The sequence below is a fragment of the Monodon monoceros genome, unplaced genomic scaffold (genome assembly GCF_005190385.1).
Source record: "Monodon monoceros isolate NGI ecotype Baffin Bay Population unplaced genomic scaffold, NGI_Narwhal_1 Super_Scaffold_18, whole genome shotgun sequence".
In the NCBI taxonomy this organism is placed as follows: Eukaryota; Metazoa; Chordata; class Mammalia; order Artiodactyla; family Monodontidae; genus Monodon; species Monodon monoceros.
In genome coordinates this window covers 100,176,592-100,189,830 of record NW_021703774.1, presented here as the reverse complement: position 1 = coordinate 100,189,830, position 13,239 = coordinate 100,176,592, and the positions used below count along the sequence as shown (strand labels likewise).

The window sequence follows — 13,239 nt, the reverse complement described above, 5'->3', positions numbered from 1 at the left end:
CATTCCAGTATAAATGTTCTGAACTGCAATCAGCTAGTAATTTATAATGGGAATAGAACCTTAGAACAGAAGTTATATTGCTTCCCTGCACCCCTTTCTCTTACAATTAGAGGGTAGAGGTATCAGGGGATACAGAGTCAAAGGAAGAAGGATTAAAAAGAAATTCCCAAAGTTGCTGTTTTTTGGACGAGAAAGGAAGACAGCATTTTACAAATGTTCAAAAAAATCCCAAAGCAAGTAACACAATTCATTCACTATCACTCCTACTAGAAAGAATAAAGACATCAGCATCTTATTATATAAAACTGTACTTTCAGAAGTGTATTACAAGTTCACCAGAAACTATGGATGTAGTTTTAGGCTTCATCAAAGAAAACAAGTTCAGATCAAGTTAGATGCTATACACCTAGCCTAGCTGGATAGGTGTCTGGAACTGCTCACTGTGTCACCCTGAACAGCTGTAAACTAAACAATAGTATGTAACTCCAGAGGAAGCTTAAGGATTGAGGATATGTACACAGCTAATTATACCTCCCCTGCTTCACGCTCTTCAGAGCTCCTCCTGTCTTCTGATCTGCCATTAGCGCTCTCATAGGACCGCTTCTATCTTTTTGATCTCTGTCACGAGGTGATCTGTCTCTTGAATTCCTGTCTCTGTCACGTGATGCTAAGTCTTGTTCTCTGAATCTCTCTTTTGAGGATCTCCTCCTGGATCGCTCTCTGCTCCTGTCTCTAGACTGTGCCCACTTCTCTGGTGGCTGCGGCTGCGACTACGGCTGCTGGAGCGGGACCTGTGGCGATGGCGTTTCTCCCGGGATTTGGATCGAGTTCTCCTTTTCAATTCCCGTGACATGGAGCAAGACCTATGTCTGCGATACTCTCTGGACCAAGGATTCTTGCTATGTGATCGAGACCTCCTCAGCTTCTCCCTTTCTTCTCTCTCCCTTTCTTCTCTTCTTCTCAGGTGTTCCTGGTTTCTTTTCTCCTGCTTCTTAGCTACAACTCTCTTTAATTCTTCAAGCTTCTCTCTTATTTCAATAAATCCCAGGTGCAGTTTACCCCCAAAATGATCAGCCAGTCGTCTGTCATTATCATGAAGACCTAAATAGGCAGAGCAAACTTCACAGACTCGAAGTTTCTGCTGCTGGAAACTGGAAGCTGGCATAGAATTCCGATAAACTTCCTCTGCTTCTCTTTTCTTTGCCCGTGCTTTCTCTACTTCATCCATTACTTTCTGGGATTCCTCCACATTCCCTTCAGCTCCTAGCTATTCCACCTTAGCCAACAATTTACCGATTTCATTTAACTCATGAATACGTTCTGCCTTTGCTGCAACTTCAGCACTAATCTCTTCCTGAGTTTCTGCTAATCTTTTCTTAGCCACTTCTGTTCTTCGATCACAATCTGCAATGAATGACTGCAGATGATCCATAGCATCGAGTTCAAAGAAAAAATCTTGTTCTTTGGATGCAATTTCATAATCTGCTCTTAAAGCCAGGTCATGGACTTTCAGACATTCTCCAAGATCTATTCTAGTTCCAGACAGGACATCATGGGGGCAACAATTCAGAAGGTGACTCTTGCATACTCTGTCATCACTGAATTTGATTCGTTGATGAGTAGTATCTCGCTGTACCCTGCTTCCATTTATGCAGTATGCCAGGCATTGGCACGATTTTCAGTGGCACACAGGCGGTTGCCACCTCCAGGGCCTTCTGGCCCAACACAGCAGTGAAAATCCAGTCATTTCAGCTAAATAATATCGTGGACTTGTAAACATGGGTTCATTGGTAAATCCTCTTAGTCATCCCGGGAGGTGCCCATCAACTGGTCCAGCATCGCGCGCATCTGGGCCTGCGCAGACATGGCGGCGGCGTAGCGGGCGGACGGACGGGGGTGGGGCGGAGACCGGGCCCTCTCGGGTCGGGGAGACAAGGGGAAGGGGTCGGGGAAGGTGAGACGCTGTCTCGGTTGCCGCCGCTGCCTCGAGGCGTGCGGAAAAGGGAGCTGGAGGGGTTGCAGGAGAGTCCGGGCTGCGCTCCTCCCGACGACGCGTACGTGGAAGGCAGCAGCCCCTGAAAGCGACCCTCATTCCCTCACTCTCCGTTGGGTTCCTGGGACAGAAGCAATACCGGCTAACCAAGCTCTCGTCTCCAACACCGCCACCCGCCAGAAGACGTCAGCCCCCGCTTCAAGCTCTGACGCCGCTCACCGCCACCGTCGCCGCCAACATGACTTCTTTTTTGGTGTCTGATTTCTTTCACTCAACAAAATTATTCTGAATTTGTCCATGTTGTTAGGATTGTCAATTGTTATTGTTGTTGTTGTTTTTATTTCTGCGTAGTACTCCATTGTACAGCTATAACACTATTTATCTTGTCACTTGTTGGATATTTCCAGTCTTGGCTACTACAAATAAAGTTGTTATGAACATTCATGTACACCTTGTTATGGACATGTGCTTTCATTTCTTAGGTAAATATTTAGGAATGGAATAGCTGAATTATATCATATGCATATGTTTAACTTTTTTTAAGACACCGCCAAAGGGTATTCCAAAGTGGTTTGTACCATTTTACATTCCCACCAGCAATCAATGAGAGTTCCAGTTCTCCACATCCTTGTGGTATTATGAGGCTTTTTGCTTGTAGCTATTCTAGTAGATATGTAATTGTATCACACTTTTGATTTGAAGTGGTTTTAATTTGAATTATCTAATGATTAATGATGCTGAGCATCTTTTCATGTGCTTATTTGCCATCCATACATCTTCTTTGGTGAAATGTCTGTTTAAATGTTTTGCCTACTTTTAAATTGGTTTGTTCTGTTATTATTGAATTATAATAATTCTTTACATATTTTAGATATAAGAATTGTGTCATAGATATATTTTGCAAATATCTTTTCCCAGTCTGTAGTTTGCCTTTTAATTTTTTAACGGTGTCCTTCAAAGAGAAAAAGTTTTAAATTTTGATGAAATATGTTATTGATGTTTTCTATTATAGTTATGATTTTTGTGTCATATTTTAAAAAGATCTTTGACAAAACTCCTAAAATTTAAAACAAATGAATGAATATAACAAAACAGAAAAAAAAACTCTTTGACAAAGCCCAGGTAAGTAACATTGTCTTGTACATTTATACCTAGAAATTTTATAGTTTTAATTCTATATGTTTTGGTCAATGATACATTGAGTTAATTTTTAATTGGTAGGATGCAGAATCAAGGTTGATACTTTTCCATATGGCTACTCAATTGTTCCAATACCATTTGTTGAAAAGATTATTCTTTCCCCCCATTGAATTACCTTGGTACCTTTGTTGAAAATCAAGTTACCTTATATGCCTTCGACTCTTTCTTGACTATTCTGTTATATTAATTTTTCTATCTTTACATCAATACCATACTGTCCTAACTACTGTAGTTTTATAATAAGTTTTGATATCCAGTAGTGTAAGTACTCCAATTTTATTTTTGTTTTCTGGTTTTGTCTGCTTTCTTTTCAAAGTTGTTTTAGTTATTCTAAGTCTTTTTCGTTTCTATATAAATTTCAGAATCAGGTCATCAATTTATTTTTTTAAAACCTGTTGGGATTTTAACTGGGATAGTAAATCAATTTGGGGAGGATTGATGCTTTAACAATCTCAGGTCTTTTGTTCCATGAACATGATATATCTCTCCATCTTTCTAGGTCTTCTTTAATTCCTTTCACCAATGTTTTCTAGTTATCATTATATAGTTATTGTACATCTTTTGTCAAATTTATTTCTATTTCATATTTTTATGCTATTGTAAATGGTATTGCTTTTATAATTTTAATTTCTAATTTTTCACTGCTTATATATGGAAATACAATTGATTTTTGCACTATGACCATGTATCCTGAGCTCATGCTAAATTTGCCTATTAGTTCTAGTACATTCTTTTCGTAGAATCCATAGGATTATCTACAAAGATAATCATCATGTCAGCAAATGTAGTTTTTGTTTTTCTTCTTCCTTCCCAATCTGTGTACCTTTAATTTTTTTTCTTGACTTATTGCATTGGCTAGAACTGCCAGTACAATATTGAATAGAAATGGTGAGAACACACATGCATGCCTTGTTACTGATCTTAGGGGGAAAGAATTTTCAGTTTTTCACCATTAAGTATGATGTTAGCTGTAGATTTTCTATAATATCCTTTATTAGGTCAAGAAAGTCTTTTCTATTACTAGTTTGCTTAGAATTTTTATCAGGAAAAATGCTTCTTCTGCCTCTATTGAGATAAGCATATGGTTTTTCTGGTTTTTAGTCTGTCAGTATGGTGAATTATATCAGTTAATTTTTAAATGTTAAACTAAGCTTGTGTTCCTGGAATAAAACTCTCCTGGTTATGATGTATTATACTTTTTATGTATTTTTGGATTTGGTTGACTAAAACTGTTATGAATTTTTGCATCTATGTTCATGAGGGATATTGGTCAGCAGTTTCCTTATAATGTCTTTCTTTGGTTTCGGTATCAGGGTAATACTGGCTTCATAGTATGTGATAAGTATTCCCTCCTCTGCACTTATCTGGAAGAGCTTTTATAGAATTTGTATTATTTCTTCCATAAATATTTAGTAGAATTTACCAGTGAAGCCAGTCAGGAGTAGTTTTCTTTGTGGGAAGGCTTAAGTTCAAGCTCTTAAGTAGATATAGGGCTAATTCAAGTCATCTATTTCTTCTTGAGTGAAGTTTGGCAGATTGTGTCTTTCAATGAATTTATCCACTTGTAAGTTGTTGAATTTATTGACATAAAATTGCACAACATTGTAAATCAACTATACTTCAATTAAAAATAATAAAAAATAAAATTCATAATTTCCTTATTATCCTTTGATATCTGTAGCATCTGTAGTGATGTCACCTTTCTCATTCTTATGGCAACTTCATAAGTTGCCTCATAAATCTAGCTAGAGGTTTATTATTTCTGTTTTCCTTTCATTGATTTCTGGTCTTATCTTTTTATTGCCTTTCTCCTCCTTACCTTAGGTATAATTTTTTTCTTCCTTTTCTAGTTTCTTAAGGTGGAAGCTGGGGTAATAAAGATTTTTCTTCTTTTCTAATATAGGTATTCAGTGCTCTAAATTTCCCTCTAAGCACTGTTTGCTGAATCCCACAGATTTTGATAAGTGTATTTTTATTTTTATCAGTTCAAAATACTTTCTAAATTCCCTTTTGATTTCCTCTTTGACTCATGTGATAATCAGACGTTTGATATTTAGTTTTTAAATGTTTGGATATTTCAAGATATCTTTCTGTAATTGATTTCTAATTTAATTCCATTATGATCAGAAATAAACTTTGCATATTTAAGTAACTTTAAATATATTAGTATTTCTTCTGTGGCTCAGAATATGGTCTATCTTGGTAAATAATCTTTTTTTCTTTTCACTTTAAAAAGAGTATGTGTTCTATGTGTACTTTATTTTTTTTTAATATTTATTTATTTAGGCTGCTCCAGGTCTTAGTTGCAGCACATGGGATCTTTGTTGCAGCACGTGGGCTTCTTAGTTGTGGCATGTGGACTCTTAGTTGCTGCATGCATGTGGGATCTAGTTCCCCGACCAGGGATCGAACCTGGGCCCCTGCATTGGGAGCATGGAGTCTTGCCTTACCCACTGGACCACCAGGGAAGTCCCTCTATGTGTACTTTATTTTTATTATTATTTTTTAATGTAGTTTAATTTTTTTTTTTAGAAATTTATTTTTATTTATTTATTTTTGGCTGCATTGGGCCTTCGTTGCTGCACGCGGGCTTTCTCTAGCTGCGGTGAGCAGAGGCTACTCTTTGTTGTGGTGCATGGGCTTCTCATTGCAGTGGCTTCTCTTGTTGTAGAGCATAGGCTCTAGGTGCTCGGGCTTCAGTAGTTGTGGCTCTAGAGCACAGGCTCAGTGGTTGTGGCGCACGGGCTTAGTTGCTCTGCGGCATGTGGGAACCTTCCTGGACCAGAGACCAAACTCGTGTCCCCTGCATTGGCAGGTGGATTCTTAACCCCTGTGCCACCAGGGAAGTCCTCTATGTGTACCTTAAAAGAATATGAAGTCCTCTGTGTGTACCTTAAAAGAATATGTAGGGACTTCCCTGGTGGCACAGGGGTTAAGAATCCACCTGCCAATGCAGGGGACATGGGTTCTGTCCCTGGCCCGGGAAGATCCCACATGCCACGGAGCAACTAAGCCCGTGCACCACAACCACTGAGCCTGCGCTCTAGAAGCCTAGAAGCCACAACTACTGAAGCCTGTGCACCTAGACCCCATGCTCCGCAACAAGGGAAGGCACTGCAATGAGAAGCCCGTGCACCGCAACAAAGAGTAGCTTCTGTTCGCCACAGCTAGAGAAAGCCCACACGCAGTGACGACCCAACACAGCCAAAAATAAATTAATTTAAAAAAAAAAAGAATATGTATTCTGTTCTTGTTGGATAGAATGTTCTATATATGTCAGTTGATCAAGTTTATTGATACTGTTGCTTATGTCTATTTGTTCTACCAATTATTTAGAGAGTAGAGTTGAAAAATCTGACTGTAATTGTGTATATATCTTTTTTCTCTGCAGTTTTCTTAGTTTTTGCTTCATATATTTTGAAGCTCTGTATTTAGTTGCATAGTATTTAGGACTGTGACATTTTCTTGAGGAATTGTTCCCTCTGTCCCCGTGAAATGAATCTCTTTATCTCTGGTAATTTTTGCTCTGAAATCAGTTTGGTCTGACATTAATACAGGTTCACCGGCTTTCTTTTAATTAGTTTTATCATGATACGTCTCCTTCTATTCTCTTACTTTTAACCTATTTGTGTCTATATTTAAAATAGATCTTTTTTGTAGGCAGCATGTAATTAGATCTTGCTTTCTCATCTGCTCAGATAATCTCTGTCTTTTAATTGGAATGTTTGGAACTGTGCTGCCCAATACAGTAGCCACCAGCCACATATGCCTGTTTAAATTTAAATTAATTAAAATTTAAAAATCAGTTCCTCAGTCACACACAAGTTGCATTTTAAGTGCTCAACAGCCACATGTGGTTAGTAGCTGCTGTATTGGACAGCACTGGTTTAAACCATTTACGTTTATATATAATGGGATTATTGATATGGTTGAGTTAGAGTCTAACATCTTGCTATTTGTTTTCTATTTATCCCATCTGTTCTTTGTTCCCTTTTTATTTCTAGAAGTTCTATTTGCTTTCAAATCTGCTTGGTCATTCTTTATTGTCATTATTCTCTGCTCATAATTTCAAACATTCATTTAATTTCTTTAAATATATTAAACATAGATATTTCCTTTTTTGTGTCAATAATTCCAACATCTGGAACATCTGTTGGTCTATATTTGCTGAAATTTGTTTCTGATGGTTCTCATTCATGGTGTCTTGTTTTCAATGTTTGTCTTGTGATTTAAAAAAAAATTGCAGTACCTCATTGTAGTTTTGATTTGCATTTCTCTAATGATTAGTGATGCTGAGCATCTTTTCATGTACCTACTGGCCATCTGTATGTCTTCTTTGGAGAAATGTCTATTAAGATCTTCTACCCATTTTTTGATTGGGTTGTTTGTTTTTTGTTGTTGTTGAGCTGTATGAGCTGTTGTATATTTTGGAGATTAAGTCCTTGTCGGTCACATTGTTTGCAAATACTTTCTCCCATTCCATAGATTGTCTTTTCTTTTTTTTTTATAATGATTTCCTTTGCTGTGCAAAAGCTTGCAAGGTTAATTAGGTCCCATTTGTTTATTTTTGTTTTTATTTCTATTGCCTTGAGAGACTGAACTAAGAAAACACTGGTATGATTTATGTCAGAGAATGTTTTGCCTATGCCCTCTTCTAGGAGTTTTATGGTGTCATGTCTTATGTTTAAGTCTTTAAGTCATTTTGAGTTTATTTTTGTACATGGTGTGAGGGTGTGTTCTAATTTCATTGATTTACATGCAGCTGTCCAACTTTCCCAGAACCACTTGCTGAAGAGACTGTCTTTTTCCCATTTTATATTCTTGCCTCCTTTGTGGAAGATTAATTGACTGTAGGTGTGCGGGTTTATTTCTGGGCTCTCTATTCTGTTCCATTGAGCCGTGTGTCTGTTTCTGTACCAATACCACACTGTTTTGATTACTGTAGCTTTGTATTGTCTGAAGTCTGGGAGAGTTATGCCTCCTGCTTTGTTTTTTTCCCTCAGGACTGCTTTGGCAATATTGGCTCTTTCAGAATAGAGCCTGTGCTCCGCAATGGGAGAGGCCACAACAGTGAGAGGCCCGCGTACTGCAAAAAAAAAAAAAAAAAAGTAGACAAATAACAAATACTGGAGATGGTGTGGAGAAAAGGGAACTATTCTACACTGTTCGTAGGAATGTAAGTTGGTGCTACCACTATGGAAAACAATATGGAGGTTCTTCAGAAAAGTAAAAATAGAATTACCATATGGTCCAGCAATCCCAGTCCTGGGCATATACCCAGACAAAACTATAACTGAAAAAGACACATGCACCCCTATGTTCATAGCAGCGCTATTCACAATAGCCAAAACATGGAAACAACCTAAATGTCCATCAACAGATGAATGGATAAAGATGTGGTACATATATACAATGGAATACTACTCAGCCATAAGAAGAACAAAATAATGCAATTTGAAGCAACATGGATGCAACCAGAGACTATCATACTGGGGCTTCCCTGGTGGCGCAGTGGTTGAGAATTCGCCTACCAATGCAGGAGAAACAGGTTTGATCCCTGGTCTGGGAAGATCCCACATGCCACGGAACAGCTAAGCCCCTATGCCATAACTGCTGAGCCTGTGCTCTAGAGCCCACGAGCTACAACTACTGAGCCTATGTGCCACGACTACTAAAGCCTGCGCACCTAGAACCTGTGCTCTGCAACAAAAGAAGCCACCTCAGTGAGAAGCCCAGGCACTACATCAGAGAGTAGCCCCTGCTCCGCTGCACACAGCAGCCTATGCACAGCAATGCACAGCAATGAAGAGAAAGCCCGTGTACAGCAATGAAGACCCACAGCAGCCAAAAAAGAAATAAAGTAAATAAATAAATAAAACAAAAAGAGACTATCATACTAAATAAAGTAAGTCAGAAAGAGAAGACAAATATCATATGATATTACTTATATGTGGAATTTAAAATATGGCACAAATGAACCTATCTACAAAACAGAAACAGACTCACAGAGAGATCTGACTTGTGGTTGCCAAGGGGCGGGGGGGAAGGGAGAGGGATGGACTGGGAGTTTAGGGTTGGAAGACGCAAACTATTACATTTAGAATGGATAAAAAACAAGGTCCTACTGTATAGCACAGGGAACTATATCCAATCTCCCGGGATAAACCATAATGGAAAAGAATATATAAAAAAAGAATGTCTATATGTGTATAACTGAGTCACTGTGCTGTACGGCAGAGATTGGCATGACATTGTAAATCAACTGTATTTCAATTTAAAAAATTCTAGGGGCTTCCCTGGTGGTCCAGTGGTAAAGAATCTGCCTTCCAATGCAGGGTACACAGGTTCAATCCCTGGTTGGGGAACTAAGATCCCACATGCCGTGGGGTAACTAAGCCCATGTGCCACAACTACTGAGCTTGTGCGCTCTGGAGCCCACCAGCCACAACTAGAGAAGAGAAAACTTGCATGCCACAACTAGAGAGAAGCTCGCATGCCACAACTAGAGAGAAGCCTGAGTGCCGCAACGAAGAGCCCACATACCACAACAGAAAGATCCCGCATGCCTCAACGAAGATCCCGTGTGCCTTCAACTAAGACCCAATGCAGCCAAAATAAATAAATAAATTACTTAAACAAAGAATCATGAATAAAAAATGCTAGCTATAAAATAAATAAGTCACAGGGATGTAATACACAGCATAGGGAATATAGTCAATAATATTATAACAACTTTGTATCCTGACAGATGGTAACTAGACTTATTGTGGTGAACATTTCATAATGTATAAAAATATCGAATCACTATGTTATATGCCTGAAACTCATATAATATTGTATGTTAATTATAATTTAATAAAAAAATAAAATTAAAAATTTTCCTTAGAACTCAACAGGCAGGAATTCTTTGAGATCTGAATTAAAGTTAGGTTCCTCCAGAGAAATTTCCATTAGTTTCTATCAGTTGCCTGGAACGCTACCAATCTGGGACTATAGTCAGATTAAAATTTTAACCTAAAATTCAGCATTTAAATGAAAGTGAATCCTGACAGAAAATACATGTGAGGACCAACATGATTCATGAATTCTTGAGGAAGATTTCTGCCCCTTCCACCAACACCAAGGTGAAAATAGGCGTTTCTTCATTATCGCCTGTGCAGTGTGATTTCTTTTTCCCGCTATTGTGGCCTCTCGCGTTGCGGAGCACAGGCTCCGGATGCGCAGGCTCAGCGGCCATGGCCCACGGGCCCAGCCGCTCCGCGGCATGTGGGATCTTCCCAGACCGGGGCACGAACCCGTGTCCCCTGCATCGGCAGGCGGACTTTAATCACTGCGCCACCAGGGAAGCCCCTACCTGTGCAGTGTGATTTCTTATTCACCCTTGCACTGAGGGTGTAATAGGGTAGGTTTTCTATTAGACTCTCCACCTTCGTCAGCCCAGGCTTTAACTCCCAATTCCATGCTCTGCTTCATGCAGGCATCAAGGAGGAACGACCCTCTGGAGTTTGAAAAAAGCCTCAGGGTGATAGCCAGCTTGGCACTTGTTTCCTGACCAGATTTCCTACTTTCACTACTGGTTTTGAAATCAACAGATTCCTTACTTTGGATGTATCTACAATTATTTTAAAATATTTTACCCAGAATTTTAGTTGCCTCCATCTGGAGGGTTGTTCCCATAATACTACCAGAAATGGAAGTTTCCAGCCCTGTTGTGTTTCAAATTGGGTGCTACATGAAAAATTTCACAGCCATCGGTTAACAATAGCAGTATAACTACCATTATGTATTGAATGCCTGCTCTGGTTCAGGTATTTTTACATGTATAATCCCCAATTCTCACAATAACGCTACAAGTAGATACTATTCTTTGCATTTAACAGATGAAGCAACTAGGATTAAATTGTCCAAAGTCACACAACCAGTCAGCAAAGGAATCTAAACTCTGCCCTTTGCAATCAATCCTGATCTCCTTTTCAAGCTGCTGAGTCTTTTTGTGTGTGTGTGGGATCATAGTTCCCCCACCAGGGATAGAACCCGTGCCCCCTGCAGTGGAAGCACAGAGTCCTAACCACTGGACAGCCAGGGAGTTCCCAGAGTCTTTTTTCTTAGTACTGAGAGCACACAGTGACTTTTATATTTAACAGCAGGCACTGAAAGCAAGTTGAGCAGAGAAGAGATTTTAAGGGGTTAGATTTTCCATTTTAGTGTCCCAACTCATAGGCTCCCGTCATCTCAACCCATAGCCCTGACATTCTTCTTCATCAGATTCAAAATGCTCTTCAGTGAAATGCTCATGCAGAAACTGACTTCATAACATTACTAGTCAGAACTCTCAGATCTCCCCATTTCTCTACAATTCCAAAGCGCCAGGTGATCTTTATTTGCATGAGACACAAAACCCATTATCTGAATTCTCTTTTAGACCATGATATATCTAGTGGGACTTTCTCACAACCGCAGCCTTTAGATGTCATTTTTCTTCATTTTTTGGGTTGGTGGCTTTTGTCCTTAGCAGCTGTGGCCTTCAGCTTTATCTGTGTTTGCAATCAGGAAGCTGTGATACTTCCTGAGACTGTTCGGGGGTGCAATTTACACAATACAACTTGAGTTCACTTTCTTCACTTTGGAGTTGCTCTAGGCTCCTGAAAGGGTTGGCTGTGCTTTGTCCAGTTTTCTACAGGTTGAATTCAGCAGTTGGTGAGAACCAACCTCTGTGGTTTGCAACTACTTGTGCTTCCTGAGCAACATATGTGGAGAATTTGTAAAGAAGGCAATGATTAGGATTGGAGGCTAGAAAACCGTTAAGAAGGAGGAAGTTTATCAACTCAGTGGGAGTAAATCTGCAAACCACCTTCAGAATGCTAACACGCACACACTGTTCCTTGTTGCTAAGACCAATCAGCAGGTTGTTGATGAAAAACAACCCAATACCAGAGGCAGAGAGAAGCTGGAGGAGAATCATCATTTTTAGATATTCAGATCCTTTGACCAAAGGAACAGAATCAGGAATGGCATTAGTGGGTGCCACTGATTATACACAAGCTTTTTCATTCGTGAAATGTTCCCAAAGCTGTGACCATCATTCTGTGTTTCCTGGGCTTCCCTGGTGGCGCAGTGGTTGAGAGTCCGCCTGCCGATGCAGGGGACACGGGTTCGTGCCCCATTCCGGGAAGATCCCACATGCCGTGGAGCGGCTGGGCCCGTGAGCCATGGCTGCTGAGCCTGCACGTCCGGAGCCTGTGCTCCGCAACGGGAGAGTCCACAACAGTGAGAGGCCCGCGTACCGCAAAAAAAAAAAAAGTTGTTTCCTTGCTGGCTATACCTTAGTATGATAAGCTAACCTATTTTTATACTTATTGATATAAAATGTATACTATTTTAAAATATTATGAAACTATTTGTGAGCTTATTGTTGAGTTTGTGTGCTAGGAGTCTTGCTTCTGGGCCTTCTTCCCCAGGGTCCTGTCTTTGTATCATTTTGGTGAGACGACTTGGAGGAGTAGGAGGGGCAGATACACAAATCAATCTGTGTGAGCAGATTTGGTATATGGAAATCGGTGAGCACAGGGGTGACCTGAATTTGGGGATCATGTCTGCATTAGAGGTGTTCAGCTTTCCTGGTCTCCGTAAATGATGGTCCAGAACTAAATGTCCACTCACTGCCTGACCCCCAGAAACTAACATAAACAATGTCTTTGATGGCTATAGTATCTATCCTCTGAAATTCTAAGGATTCGTGTACTAAGCCCCACAAAGTCCCTGTGAAGTGAATGAATAGGATTGGCGTTACCATTTCCACAAGAAAGGAGGGGGGCAGATATCTAGGAATGAGATTGCCTGATTTTCATTAGGCTGGACTGTCTCCCTCACCCATCATACCCACAGAAGACTTGGATTCAAATATTGGCTCTACCACTTAGTACCTGTGTGACCCTGGGCAATTGCTTCTCTGAGTTTCAGTTTTCTCATCTGTCATATACACATAATGACAATTACCTAATAAGAATTTTGAATTGGGAAAAGACTGGCAAAAAACTTGACACATT

General features: G+C 39.7%; 1 pseudogene; it reads right to left on the bottom strand.

The window, feature by feature from the left end:
• Nucleotides 1-510: 510 nt before the first annotated feature.
• Nucleotides 511-2,092, bottom strand: LOC114897937 (annotated as a pseudogene).
• Nucleotides 2,093-13,239: the final 11,147 nt, after the last annotated feature.